Raw genomic sequence first — 15,621 nt, forward strand, 5'->3', positions numbered from 1 at the left:
TTTAAAGGGAGATATGGTCAGTGCCTTTCACTATGAATAGATATGTGAAAATGAAGGAAAACAGGTACGAAATTTTTTGAAAGAAATCCGCTGTGTCAAAAGAAAATATGATCACCTTTTTCACTTACAAATGGCTATTCAAACAGCAAGACCATTGATAAATGTGACTTCTAAGCAAGAGGTTTCCTAAAAGTGTGACTGTGACAACACAAGGCTAGATGTGCTTTTTAACACAACAGATGGTAAAATGTTGCAATGTAGTGTATCCTGGAGATTACAGGAGGTTCATCAACAAATTTAGACATTTAATTCCTTGGAAACTGAATCTTCAAAATTGCTGTTATTGTAGAAAACGTTCTTCAGAATATTTCCAGAACATCTGTCAAAAAGACAAAACCCAAACCAACCAACTTCCCAGGTTTGCAACATTGAAATACCTCCATTAGCAGCTAAGGATAACTTCCCAACCCCTGGGTAGACCCAGTGTTACTCTAAAATCAGAAAAATTTCACATAGATTGATTTCAGTAACTTTACAACCTGTTGACACTTTCGAGATTGAAAGCTTCATAATTGCAGCTCTTCTTTGAGAGGGAGAAAAAAGAAAGAGAAAACAAACACTGCTTCCTGTTCTACCAAAGTGGAGCCCAACCCAAGTAAATTTATGTGATTAACTTAGAACTTGCCTCATGGAAACCCTTAGTGCCTCATTAATCCAAGATACCTAAAGCTCCATAAATATCAAGTGGTGAGAGGAAAATGCCTTTGAAAACAATCCCAGGCTTTTGGTCTACCTATTGTAGCTTCTCCCTGACCACACTGACTAGGTAAGAGATGGTTTTCCTTCACAGTGTGACTCGTTCAGTGCTCATGAAATATTAACCTTTCTCATCAGAGATGTTTCTTTGAAGCTATGCCACAGTCTCCAGTTTCCATTCTCCATCGTTATATGGGTGATGATAATTTAATTGCTTTCACACTGAGCAGATCAGTGTCCAGATATTTCAGTAAGAGTGCCATAATTCAGAAGACGGGGCAAAACACCATTAGGGGCAGGGCTGAATTTTTACCCTCACTGATGAATTCATTAATGGCTGGTGCCTGTAAATTTAGGCTGGATTGCAGTGAAGTTTTGTACAATGGAAAACCACTCATTGTTTAAGATGTGTATTTTCGAGGATGTTTAAGCATCTGGATCTTGGACACCAAGGAACTCAAAGGCTGATTAGTGAAGTACCTGTGGATTAACAAACCTGCAGGTTAGGCAGTTAAGGAAACAGACATTCTGGATTACTGTTTGGGAGTTAGCTTGCAATTCAGTTAAAGAGGAGGATAAGAAAAAAATATATAATCTTTAGGGTATCATATTTTCTTTACATATGGCACAGATTTTTACATTTGGATTTTTAGGGGATAACCACCTTTAACAGTTTTACAGTGATTAGGTTTACATGTCCTACTTCAAATTACACAGCTTGGGTGTTATCCTTATGGATACACTTGCTTTTAGAACTTTGCATGAAGGAAATTTCAAATGCAAATATATTGTCATCCTCTTCTGAAATTTGGCCCTAAGTGTGAGAAACCACGTCTCTAGATGTACATTCATCAAAGTGTACATTTCACTTTGGGGAAAAAAAACACTTCTTGTATTTATTTTATAATATTTGCTTAAAAACTTGTTTTATAATATAGTATATTTTATATATTATATATATTTTAAAACTGTATTTTATAGATTAAGTCTGGTAATTCATACTCCTTCTACGCACTGAGTAAAATTCAGAGCTTACCGAATTGGTAGTGTTGATTTCTGTCTAAAACATATAAGTTCACATGGAGTAAAACATGCTTTATTACACTGATGAACAAGTTATTCATTTGACCCTCAAACAGAAAACTACCTTGATAATATACTTCTGAAATATGCAGCAGTTTGGTCGAAAAATACTCTGATGATACTTTCATGGCTGCAATTTATCTTTTTTTTTTCTCCTCTTTATTTTAAAACATATTGTCAGATTTATTTGCTGTAGCATTAGGTTTCAAAGCCTAACCATTCTTAGCCCAGCACTTCTATAATGATTCAGTCCTTCGACTCAAAAGTCTCATTCTCAGATATTAAATCAACATGTGCCTTTATGACTCAACATTTATCTGTGTGATGATGATTGAATTCATAATTTAGAAAGGCATCTGTATAAACAGATCTTTACTAATAACTGTGAAAGATAATCTTGCCGTGTTCCTTTTTATACAAAGGGAAAAAAAATAAATCAAGAAAAAAGATACTTAAAAAACTGTTCTTCAAACAGCTATTCTTGATATGGACACCCCTCACATACTCCATCCCTGTACACATGAACACACAAATGTATTTACTTGCATCTGTGTGAAACTTCTTTTTGCACCTTACATATAAAGGTAATTTACACAAGTTTTAAGGCTCCTTTGTATTCTTGCAGTGATGTGAAGAAATAAGCCCCAGAGGGCCTTACTGTAAATGAAAGCTTATAGTTTAAGTGCTATTAATTAAATCACTCTTCAACCAGGTTATACTTGGAGCTACTCATACCATGCATACGTGAATAGACACTGTGTTAAAATACACATAAGTAACTACATCCTGATTTCATTTCTCATACTTTATAAACGGAAGGAAATGTTAGATATTTCTGGCTTTGCCTTTTTCCTGTTTCCTTTCTTGCAACTCCTTCCCAAAAACCCAAATCTGACACTGTTTTTTTTCACTATGTTTGTTTTTTTTTTTTTTGAAATTGTGAGCCGTTCTGCAGTATTGTGCATATTGCACAATTGCCAGAAAAGGTAAGGAATTAGGCATATCTTCCAGTCTTATGGTCCTGTGCATCTATAACAAGTGCCTTTGTCATGGGTATTATGGCTTCCATGTTCAATTTTGCAACTGTCACTTTTTTTTATATTTTTCACTTCACTTCTACCCATTCCTTTCTTCACCTAAAAAGTAGTTACTGTTTTTTTCTTATTTCCATGAAAATTAGAGACTGAGGGTGAAAGTGAACCCATCTCCGCAAACATAGAGCCAGTATCAATGGGTAGGAATGAAAAAGAGATTTATTTGAGAATTATTATTCAGGAGACATGAAACTGAGATCTCATGGGAATTAAAATTGGTTTTTAGTTTACAGTAAGTTCAAAAGAAGAAAGATGAAACTCAAGTAAAAAATACCCTAAAATGTCTGCCATATGCTGCATTATTTTGAACACTTTTTCTCTATTTGAAAAAATACCTGCAGCATAATTTCTGTACAGACTCACTAGCTGCATCTAAAGGTTTTGAGGATTACCCAGCTGCATGGTCAAAGGATTACATCTGAGAAAAGGCTGTACCAGATTTACTTCAGACTGCCTCTGAAATTGGTGTGCATATAGGTATAACTTATATGTTTAGCCACTCCAATGCTGGAAACTCCTTCTGGGAAGAGGTGAATGCCAGCAACATGAATACAGGCTTTAAGTGCATTTACCATTTCACCCCTTAGATTTCCACTTTAGGAAGATATTTGACTTATGGATATCTACCCTGATTCAATTTTACCATTGATTTACGGGGAGACATTGCTGAGCCTTGAAGCTTTGATTTGGTTCTCAGTTGAGAAGCCTCAGGCTTTCATCAGAAGGCACCAAAAGATATTCCAGATGTTTTCCTCTTTGCCCCACCTCGCACCCCATGCTAAAGATTGCTATCTGTATAAATAATATCTCCAGCATAAATATAAAGAGAGTTTCAGACTCCAGCATCAGGCCTGAAAATGAGAGGAAGCAAGCAAACAGCGATAAGCACTGACTATAAAATATAACCAAGGAAACAAGCCTTAAGCAGTAAGCAAAGAGGTAGATTCATTTTAAAACTTAATTTAATAAATTGTGCTAAAGATGCTGAAAAATGCATTTAGCTCTCAACCTCCAGGACTGTACGTTGTGAACTAGCATCTAGCCATAATGGGGTTTCTGCTCCATCAGCTGCAATAATTATTTTCCTTGATTTGCCTTGGTCATTTTATATAACAATTTCTCAGTGTGTATGTGTGTGTGTGCATGTGCCTTTGTGTGAATTTCTTTTGATTCCTTTTTCTTATTTATGTTTATTTTCTATCAAAAAAACAAACCAAGCCAAAAGAAAACACAACAATGAGGGACATTAAAGATAATTTAAGACAGATTTGATGACTGTCTTTGTTAATATTTCTTACAAGAGACACAGCCTCCTGGTCAGTCCTTGTTCCATATGCATTTCTAGCCAATTTACAGAGAATAAAGATGCCAAGGAGTTCAAGGTCTTAGGACTGCTTGTCCCTTAATATGGCACTTTATACAGTGCTTCACCTTTTACTGCACATAGCTTACCTGCTTTCACTAGACTCATTTTGAAAGGTTTAAACAAGGCCTCAGGATCCTTAACAGTGGTCAGCAGACTGCAGGCTTAGATTTGTATACTTGGGACTTTAAAGGCATGTTGTGTCAAGCACTTAAAATCATCAGCTATGTTTTTCGCTTGATTTGCTCAAGAACACTGTTGGTTTGGAAGTGGATCTCAGTTTTGCCTTCTCCCTGTCTGGAATCTCAATAAGACCTTTTGCTCCATTTAAATGCTGGTCGTGTTCCACAAATCTCAGATTTTTTACTTCCTTCCAACAAGACACACTAGTGCACACGGTCTTGGGAATGTGTGAGCCTGTATGTATAAAAAAGTCCCCAAAACCCTAAACAACACAAAACCACAACCTAACAACACACTGATTTGGATCATGCTGTGATGTGTGTTTATATCTTTTTGATCTATATTTTCTTTTATTAACCATCCCCTTGCCCTGTATCTGAGAGTGTTAGCTACTGTTTCTCAATTACACCCACTGGTAAAACCTGCCCTGCGGGGTTTCTCGCAGCGGTTGCCCTTCCAGCATCAGCTCAGCAGATGAAAAGCAGATGGAAAATTCCAGGGGTTCAGGTCTGAATGTTTCAATCATAAGTTAGCATAACATGAACTGGTGAGAGCTATGTTTTGAGTCTACTATGTAAAATGAGACAGCTGCACTCCAGCGAAGCTGTTTGCACAGGAGACTTAGCACTGGAAAGCAAGAACAGTTCAAGGAATTCACACTCAAACAAAGAGTAAAAATAAAAAATAGAAAGGTGAGTACTGGGAGTATGAGTAGCAGCAGAGTTTACCTCAACTAGGGCTCTTCTAGATCAGATTTATTTCTGTGGAGAGACAAACTATGGCAATCCAGGGACATCCTTTATCTGAGGCACTTACATTCAACTTCAGTAGGAGAATGAACCTTCAGTAGAAGAAGACACAGCCTATTTAAACATCATCCTGAATCATCTGAACTTTCCTCTCTTCCCCACTATCCTTCCTCTTCACTGAGTACAATGGAAGTCTGAGTCAATGGAGTTCCTGAATTAGCAATCTCTGTTAGATGCTTTGAAAAATTGAATTGGCTACGTTTTCAGTCAATAGTCAAAGCAAATCAGAAGAGACCCTGGACAGTGCATGGGAGTAATCTGAGTTTCAAATCACTCTCAGAAAAGGCATACAAGTTCTGTAAAGACTTCTTTTTCATCTTGTAGTTAAATTTGGACCACTCATTATCTCCAAAATTAAGATCACTGACAGTTTCTATCTGAACTGAAGACTGATGTTTATGAAGACCTCAAAATACCTCCCACACATACTGCTCATTCCTATTAATTTTATTTATGTATTTAAATCATTGCTCACTGGGATACTCTCATCAGATGCACATTTTGCTTTTGGGAGAGTTCCCAGGGGAGAAGCAGTCATAGGGTATTACCACAGCCTTCTTCAGCACAACACAAACAATATCCTGCAGCATAACTCAATCTAAGCTAGCAGGCAGCTGCACAGAACAGTCACCCTATCAATTAATTTTAATAATAATACTTAGCACGTATGAAGTATGTTTCAACTTCAAAGTGCTTTTCAAACAGAGAGGGACAAACTGGGTCTGCCTCAGTGTAGCTCTATTTGACAGAAGAAGGATAGTGAAAAATACTGTATTGCAAGCACAGTTTTGTACCTCTCGTGCCTTTCCTTTTCTCCATCCAGACTCGGAGTAATTTCATTCCTGATTTTGCTTTCTGTTGGATCATGCGCAACCATTTCAGCAACTCACCGCTGTGACGTGTTCAAGGGAATTACAGTCAAAGCCTGAGCTGCGGTTTACTTCGAGTATCTGGATAACATGTAGGTTAGAGTTAAACTCCCCCCATTTTTTTTCTGTCTCACAATCAGAAAAACTCCACCAGCCTAGTGTTCGACTGAGGTGACATTACAAAAGTCACAATTTCTTTTCCATTTGTTCCTAGTTTCTGATTCTGTTTTCCATGTAAGGATCCCAGTACACTGCACCACATATTTGTGGATTTAAGTGGAACACCTTAAGAAATTTGTTTCCTTTCCACTCTTTGCTTTTTCCTGCCCCATTTCATGGCAAATCAACTTAAAATGCTCTATCTAAAAAGTGTACCAATGTCAGAAATCAATTCTATTTCCTTTGATATTTTGCTCCCATAGCTGGTCTATCTGACCTGCTGGACAAAACCTTGGAGGAGGATGGAGTATGTCTAATGTGATACCTAGTAAAGCCATGTGCATTAATACTTCAATTTTGCTGTTATTATGAAACATGATTGATAATGCATCCACATATTTATTAATAGCAAACCCATTGACTACTAGGATGATACTAGAGGGGACTATTTAAGATTAGGTGAAAAGTCTCAGGCACATGAAAAAAAAAAAAATATATATGTACATATATATAAATTTCTCTCTCAGAGGATGTTCCAGGTCTGTATCAGCCCTTGACATTGCTGGGCACCACGTGCCAGTTGGAGCTTCACTCATCTTTATTTCAAGTACTGACACGAGTCAGCTTTTAAGATGTTATAAGAGAGCCACATAGAACATTAGTCTGTTCTTACACAATGAGAAAAATTAATTTTGCCTTAAAAACGGGGGGGGGAAATGTTGTTAGGTTTCTAGTCCCTTTCTCTTTTTTCTTGTTTTTTTTTAATTTTTTTTATTATTATTTTATGGATATAAAGCACACAAAGAAAAATATACTGTAGATCAGGTGCAATCATTTTGTCATTGCTGAAGGATATTATTATCTAAAAAGCATTTATGGAAGAGAATATATGATCCATATATTAATAAAATTTGTTCAAATTGGTTTAAAATATATCAGACAGTTTTTTCTCTGTTAATCACATTTTTCTTGAAAGTAGAACACATATACCTTTGTATTTTTTCGTATCCTTTGTTTAGTTTGTATATTTTAAATATGCTGACAAGATAATTTAACTTATTTTTCCATTTTTGAGTATTAAATAATGAAGATTTTTATTATATCTATATCTTATGGACTTGCTTTTGATCATTTAAGATCTAACAAGGAATCCTAAAAAGATGCATTTCTGGAACACTGAATTTCAAATTATATCATCAAACTATTTCAAATAGCTTTGTGTTCATGCTTTCTCTGGAGAGATGCTGTCTTTTGTCAGTGATTATTTATGTGTACAACTCTAATTCTGGAAAGTTCTATAAATTTAAACCCTTCAATCCCTAGTAAGAGATCTATAATAAGATACACTTCTCAAAACCATTATAATCCCCAAGGCACCACTGTTTGGGGAAAAAAGTGCTGGTATTTGAAAAAAATTATAAATTATTTGTCTGTGAGTTTTTGACATTCCTGGTTTTTATTCTTTAAGTTCTTTCTATTCTAATATTTACAGATTTTTTTTTTCTATTATTCTGAGAACTGTGTTGTGATTCTTGTCTCTAAATATTTATAAAGCAGAGATTATTAAAAGCGTGATCACACAGTGAGATGTACAGAGGAGACTTCTACAAATGTTTCTACTTCTACAGATATGTCTTAGTGGCTTCATGTGAGTTATTACATTGTTTACCCACAATTTTTTAAGACATTTATTTTTAATTGGAATTTGATTACTATAATCACAACAGATCATCAGGATTGATAATAGTTTCATCAGAACAAAACTTTCTTGGATCATACCGAGAAACAGGATACAAACAACATATTCTTGGTGAAAAAATCTTCAAGATAAATATAGAATTATGGCCCACTTCTTTCCTCAAAATTTACTTTTTGGTAATTATGTGTTTCCTCGTTGAACTTGTATTTTGGATCAGTTAATGTTATTCGATAATTTCAAAGAGAAAACAAGACATTTGATGCAGGACTGGATGTTTTACAAAATGATACATAACAAAATTTGTGAAATTACAACCTGGATTTAATCCAGAATGATTTTCCTGAATAATGTTTCCTGGATCCCTTACCACTGTACAACATTCTTTTATCTTGTGTCACTGTTACTTTCAAACTTCTGGTTGCCCATATATTTGGTTTACTTGCTTGTTCATCACATATTTGGGAAACTCTTTTGTATCTCTTTGTAACATAGCACAGAAGGTAATAAACTTTAATAAAGACCTTTAATCCTTATTTTTAATAACTTGAGGTAATTTCCATTAGCTTGGTTCTTAGAAGTTTTCACAAATGAGGGATGTGGTGTAAAGACAATGACTTAATGGTTTTGAGTAATTTGTTCCTGTGTGTCTTCCCCAACTTTAAGAACCTACAGGATGGCAACCATTCCCAAAAACTGTGACTCTAACAACCAAGCAGTTATAGTCATCCCAACCATCTCCAGGGTACGAGTAAAAGTTTAAATGAATAAATTCTAGAAAATATCAAAGAAATATAAATTCAAATTTCTAGTAACCATGTCTACACTTCAAACTGCTCCTAACTGCTTTAGAAAGCCTTAGTTTTTCAGAATAGGACAGTAATAATATAGCTCATTAAATGCTCGCATTAATTCATTCCATCACCCTATGCCCCTGTCATACACAGTTCAAATTTTCTCAAAAAGTTGGATGCTTTCAAAATAAGTCATCATCCTATCGGGATCTGAAGTGTCCTCACCCCCATCTCACACCCCCCCTGGGGCTCTATGGCCATTGCATCCAATTTAATTTAGGAAAAAATCTGAGTTGAATCTTGTCGTACTCCCCCCCTGGGGAAAACATGTTTCACAAATGAAGTGCTGCAGACAAAGAAGGGAGCACGCACGAGCTTGGGAGCCCTGCATCTTCCCAGACATTCATTTGCATTTATCCTCTGCTTCTCAGTGGGCACTGGAAACAGCACTTTATATTTGTCCTGACACTAAGTGTTCCTCATGAAGGATCAGGGGTACCCAGGGTGTTTTGGCAGGCTGTTTCTGAAGATGCCTTCATGGACTTTTCCCCCTCCTTTTTCCTCTTGAAAAATAATAAATAAAAATTTGTTGCATGATGGTGCTCCAGATGTTGAGGATTTGGCATATTGAAGACTGGTGAGTAGGGAAGAGTAGCAGATGAAGTCACCACCTGTGACCTGGATTTGTGAGGTTCGATCTTGAGACCTGGTTTTGTGCCATGAATTACTGAATTTTGTGGTGAGCCATACTGAAAGTCTCCATGACTCAAAGTAACCACAGAGCTGAAGATTTCTCAGTTTCTTTAACAGAGTATGGCATTAATAACCTTCTTTTTTTACTGGTTAACCCAGTTATTCTGGGTTGCCTACTTGTATTAGCATGGGTCACCAGATGTCAAAACACAATGTAATCCCACCTGACCCAGCTGAAAACCTCCCTTGCTAACTTACATTTTAAAGTAATTCCTCAAGGGTCAACTTATGCCACTGGCAGAGTTGTTCCAAAAGAGAATAAATTCTGTACTTTTTTTATAAAAATGAATTAGATGGAGGATCTACATTGCCAGGTCACAACCCACCAACTCTCTGTTTGGACTGTTTCTTTTTCTTTGTGTTTTGCTGCATGAAGGGAATTACACTTTGCCTCAAAAGAGCTGCAAATGTGCAGACATGTAGGAAAGGTGTGGACACCTTACCATGACTGGTTTATGAGACTGAATGCATAAGATAGAGACTAAATTATAGCTAAAAGGGGTTATAGCTAAGAAGAAAATCAACACAAAACACTATCTTCTTCAGCTAAACTCTTTTATCTACTTGTTTATTTTTATGTCCCCTTTCCCTGAAGAATAAAAGCAAAAACATGAAAGTCCCTTCAATAGAAAACTTCTCACCACTGTATCACTTTTCTGTTATTTTGGCCTAACTTTACCCCGCCTCAATTTTGGCATTTAGAAATTGGAGGCACAGCTTAAGATAGGTGCCTGGGTGCTGTCATTGTTAATGGAGACTGATGGTAGACTCATACTTTTAATTTCTTCTTTTTCTTATTTTTTCAGGAAAATACTGCACAGCAAGAGAGAAAAAAATAGTAAAAAAAAGAAAACCATGTCATTTCAGGTTTCATTGTCTCATGTGTCGTCTTGTTAAAGTGCTGCATTTGGCCAGGACTTTCTTGTCAACTCACAATTCAATGTAAAGTGACAACTGCAGCCAGACATGGTGTGAGTTCTAAAAGGATGTGTCCATCAACAGAGCTTTAAAACTAAGTGTGGAGGAAGAAAGGTTTACAAAATAGAGTTATAGTACTTTCTCCCCTAAAAAAACCAATAAAACATGAATTACGTTTACATTTCAAAACAATTTAAACATTTGGAGTGTGGTGGTTTGTTGGGTTTTTTTGGTTTTGTTTGTTTGCTTTCTGGTTTTGATTTTTTTAAATTGATTTAAAAATAATAATTAAAGCTCTACGCATCTAAAGTTAGCACAACCTGTGAATCTTTGAAAGTTTCTTCCTTTTGTGTGTGAGACTCAGTTTTTTAGGAATGGATAATATATCTTGAATTTCAATCAGATATCCAGAGGTAGCTCACATAATTGTCCCCGTTCTATGCTCACACTGAGATTTCTGGTGCTGAAAGAGACCATCTTCACTATGAAATGAATAAACTGAATTATTTTTAAAAAATTTAAATTAAAAATTGAAATTATTTTTATTGAAATTTCCAATTTCAAAGAGAACAAGGTCAATTTGCTCTTATTGTAATGATCTCTTTTTGACAAGCATTTTAAAATTTCATAATATTCCAGATCAGGAGGCATCATTATGAGACCAAGTGATATTATCAACTATGTCCTAAATTTTACAAAACTAGTAATTAGGGTACATTGATTCCAATTATTTGCACTTTCTAAAACATTTGTTTAGAAAATAATCTGGCACTGAGATAGAAATTTCATAAAATAGAGAATTCACCAATATTCTTGTAGCTTAGTTTTTCTGCTAAAAACCAAAAAACCCCAAACAACAACAACCACCACCAAAACAAAAAAGCAACAAAAACAAACAAACAAACAATAAAAAAAACAAACAAAACAATCAAACAACAAAGAACAAAAACAAAGCCCAAATAATTAATCCCAATTTTTATTAATATGAATACAGTATGTTTGCTATGCATTTTAGCTCTGTGTTTCTATGCAAGATAATACTGTTTTCACGTCAAGAGTTTTCGCTATCTTAAGCTACTTTGATGTTTAAGTAGAAACATTCTCCTATCTTCTGATAAAATAAACAAGTCGATCTCTTAAAATGTAACACTTTTCTACAGACCTCAGATCATTTCAAAAGATATTGACTGACATTTTCCTCTTCTTCTCTGTGCTCTGACAATGATCAACATCAAATACAGATTCAGTTTTTCCATCTTTGCCTCTCCACCACCTTGTTTAGATGAAGACACAAAACTTTTTTACTTTTGCTTAGAACTTAAAAATTGTTTAATCAAGAACAGTAAATACTCCTTATCTTTATAAGCTTCATCTGATTTTTTTTAGGTCAAAGTTTTTCAGAACACAATATTCTATACCTTGATATGCAATATTCTTTTATTCATAAACATATATCACCTCGTATAATCTTGCTCCTTGGTTTATAATCTTTCCTGATCATATGGAAAATGTGGTCTACAGCACAACTAAGCATCTTCTGTGGGTATCAACCTAAATAACTGGTGATAGTAACTGGTGAGACACAGAAGAAGAGTTTGTGATTAGGAGCTGCTTCTGCTCTTGCTGTTTTCAGCTAACAGTCACAGTCCTCCCTGAAAAACACAGGTGGCTTCAAATGCTGATTGCATATAATTTTGCTTTTAATGTTAGACATTTGGAATACCACTAACATAAACCTTTGATGACAAAGGAAAATATTTAAACAAACAAACAAACAAGCAACCCATCAATTCTTAATTTTAGGTGGGTGTATTAGTGCTCTCCAAAAGCCCATTAGGTATGTTGAACAGCTACTGGTGCTAGGCTGCTCTGGTGTTTTCATGAGTGCACAGAAGCTGCTGATCTGTTATGAATGTCACATACTAAGAGATATGCTGAGCTGCCAAAGCATACGTTCAAAAAGTTACTCAATATAGTACCATAAAGCATATGGAGTATATTTATGCACCCTCCACTATGTACTGAAGGAAAGGTGTGCTATAAAAGATCTCATAACCACACAGTGGAGTGTGTCACCTGCTCCTGCACTCTATATTGTTATGTCAGTGAGTGACTTTATTAGCTATACAAGAACTGCAGGCAGGCAGTAAGTGATGTATATTAACAACTTCTCTCAATTATATCAGGTCCTGACCCTGCTCCCATTGAATTTCGTGGCAAAACTCCTACCGACACCAGTTGTGTAGGCTTAGGATTGCATTTATTAAGATTCACACACTATCTTTAATTTTAACTGTATTTTATACAGACTTAGAGATAGGAGAACATTCATCTCATTTCACAAAAGGGAGAAGATAATCAGTGGTTGAATTTAAGGTAGTTTCTGAAGGTCACAGCTGGAATTACTGAAGACAGAGCTGAACTCATACTCTTGGTTTCTGCAGATGTTCAAAGACAGGCAGAGGTGAACTGGCCCAGGATGGAGGTTTTAGAAGGGTTAGAGAAGTTGTTCAGTGGAAGATATTGCACATGACCTGCACAGCTATTGCTGGGTTTGCAAGGGAACTCTGAATGGAATGAAGAAAAAAAAAAAATATTCCTTTTTTGGAGTTCGGAATTTGTGAAGAAGCAGAATACTGGACAATCTGAAAAACTGATTCAGCTATGTCCTTCTTAGAGGCTTGCAATTACCTTACAACTGGCAATTATGCACTGTGTACCCAAACCCAAGCAAGGGAAACCAGGTGATTGCAACTGATTGATAGTGCACAGAACCCTGACTGACAGCAGACAGGAGCACATAAACCTGCTTAACAAGGATATTTAATGCAAAGTGGATGTGTTTGGTTGCATATAAATACTCTCTCCAGAGTTACACTTTTCTGTCAGATTTTATACTACAAAAATAAAGGGTTCACATGCAGCTACTGGCACATAAGGCACTCACAGCTGTTCTTGAAGGAAATAATTTCTATCACCAGCTGTAGTTCTCCTCCCCAGGGATGCAACCTCTACAGTTCTGTCCCTTCTCTTCTATTCATTCCTTATCAAATAAACATTTTTTAAAAATATGGAAATTAATAAACACATACACAATATTGTGTATAAGTGGAAATCTAAGGCTCTTCACAGCATGGGTATCACACAGAACTTTGCTTGAGCCATAGCTCAGAGTTATTTTATGCCACATGTCCTACAGATCAGTTTTTGTTCTATCCCATGCATGTTTCTGTTCTTTCTGTTTTGCACTTCGTTCACCCTTCAAAAATGCTTTTTTTTAATGAAGTCATGCCTGGTCCATAAAGTCAGAACAATGGAGTTCAAATATTACAACTGTCTACTAGAGAGTTACATGCAAAAGGAAAAAGAAAGAACAAATTTAAGGTGACAATGTGTGCCTCATATAGTACACTGATGGTCAGAGACATAAGTGGGGTGTTACTTGCAGACATTTTGTTTAGTCCATTGGTGTACATATGTGTGCTGGTTGTGCCATGTATATTATAGCCCTGATACCTGCTGATATACAGAAGCTCATCTCTAAAGAAAGGCTGGTCTGGGAGGAAAACTAAACTGAAAACAGACATGAAAGTCTATTGTAAAGGAACCTTCATTCCTCTGGAAGTGTCATGTAGATTTCAACAGGAATAAAAATAACAGATTTTTGCTAAAAATAAACAAGGCTGTTTTCAACTTCAATTAAATCCCACTGCATTGAAAATCCCAACACATGAAAATGTTTTACGTGTGTAACTTCAGTGGTATCAGCGGAACTTCACCTTGTACCTAGAGTTAAGCACATGCTTTAAATGTCTGTCTTACTGGATTCTTAATATGTATTATATCCTATATCATTTCTGCAGTCCTTAAACTACACACCAATTAATTATTTTACTTCATTCGTAGCTGTACTTCTATTAAGAATAATATCATAAGAGATATGCAGAAAAGTTCTGGTTTGTTATTGAACTCTGCCATTTTTCTAGGAGGAGAAACTTTTAAGCCTTTTCTTCTCCTTCCATTTTCTATGCTTTTCTATTATAATCTCACATTATAATATTTGTCTTTTGTGTATGTCATTTATCCCTAAACAGAGTCATCTGCACAGTGTAGACATCGTCATATATATATTTCTACAGTGGCACCTCTTTATGTTCCCTGTCCTTTTGGTTGTACTATTTATCAAAAAAACTACTTTATGTTAAGTCTGTAAACTTTTCTTTCAAGAAAAAAATAATGTCTTCTCCTTATACATAAGAAACATCTGGAGGCTTAGAGGAAAATAAAAAGAATTTTCTGTAGATTTTTTTTTCCATGACTTTCCTAAAATGGAACACATCAGTATATCTTTGATATAAAAGCCCACTTGATATGGATGCAATATAAACAATGTTTCAGTTTATTAATTTTAAAAATTCTGTAAACTAGTGTGAAACTACTGTATGGACAACTGTATTGTTAATTTAAGTTTGGAGCTCAAGCTAGTCTCAGTTCTGCAGAGCATTTCTAAAGGACAGTGAAATGAATTATTCTTCTCGAAACATGAGAGGTTTAATTAGTGGAATAATAATTCTAGTTAAATTATCAGCTTTCTGACAAAAAGCTTTGAAAAAGGAAAAAAATAGATGATGTATTTCTGTTTTTCCTAAAACAATTTGGTCCATTTTATTATGAGAAAAGTAATAATTCTGAAGCTATGTCTTTGCAAAACATTCAAACAAATTTTTTAGTGAAGAATAGCATTTCAAATCTTAGCCAATTCAAAAAAAAAAAAATCAATTTTTGAGTGACGGTTTTAATTCCAGACCAGAGATTTCATCTACTTCTAGTCCTTAAGCACTTGTGGATGGATAAATGAAAAAAAATTTAAAAAATCTTAGTTCATGGCCTAAATCCCCAGTGTGACTATCTTTGCCTTCCCTTTTCTTGTATTATTCCCAATCTTTGTTGACATAGTTTTATGTTATCATTTGATTATAACGTATAACAACATAAAATATATAGTTCATATAAACAATCAGTAGCCACCAAGCTTATCCTCATTTTTGGCAAACATAGTTATTGCATATTTATGACAGAAAGAAAAGTCCCTTCCAACCCTTCTTCTCAGGTGGAAACAGCTGTGCTATGGCACAGAAGATGAG

This window comes from Lepidothrix coronata, unplaced genomic scaffold (assembly GCF_001604755.1).
Source record: "Lepidothrix coronata isolate B3197 unplaced genomic scaffold, Lepidothrix_coronata-1.0 Scaffold72, whole genome shotgun sequence".
NCBI lineage: Eukaryota > Metazoa > Chordata > Aves > Passeriformes > Pipridae > Lepidothrix > Lepidothrix coronata.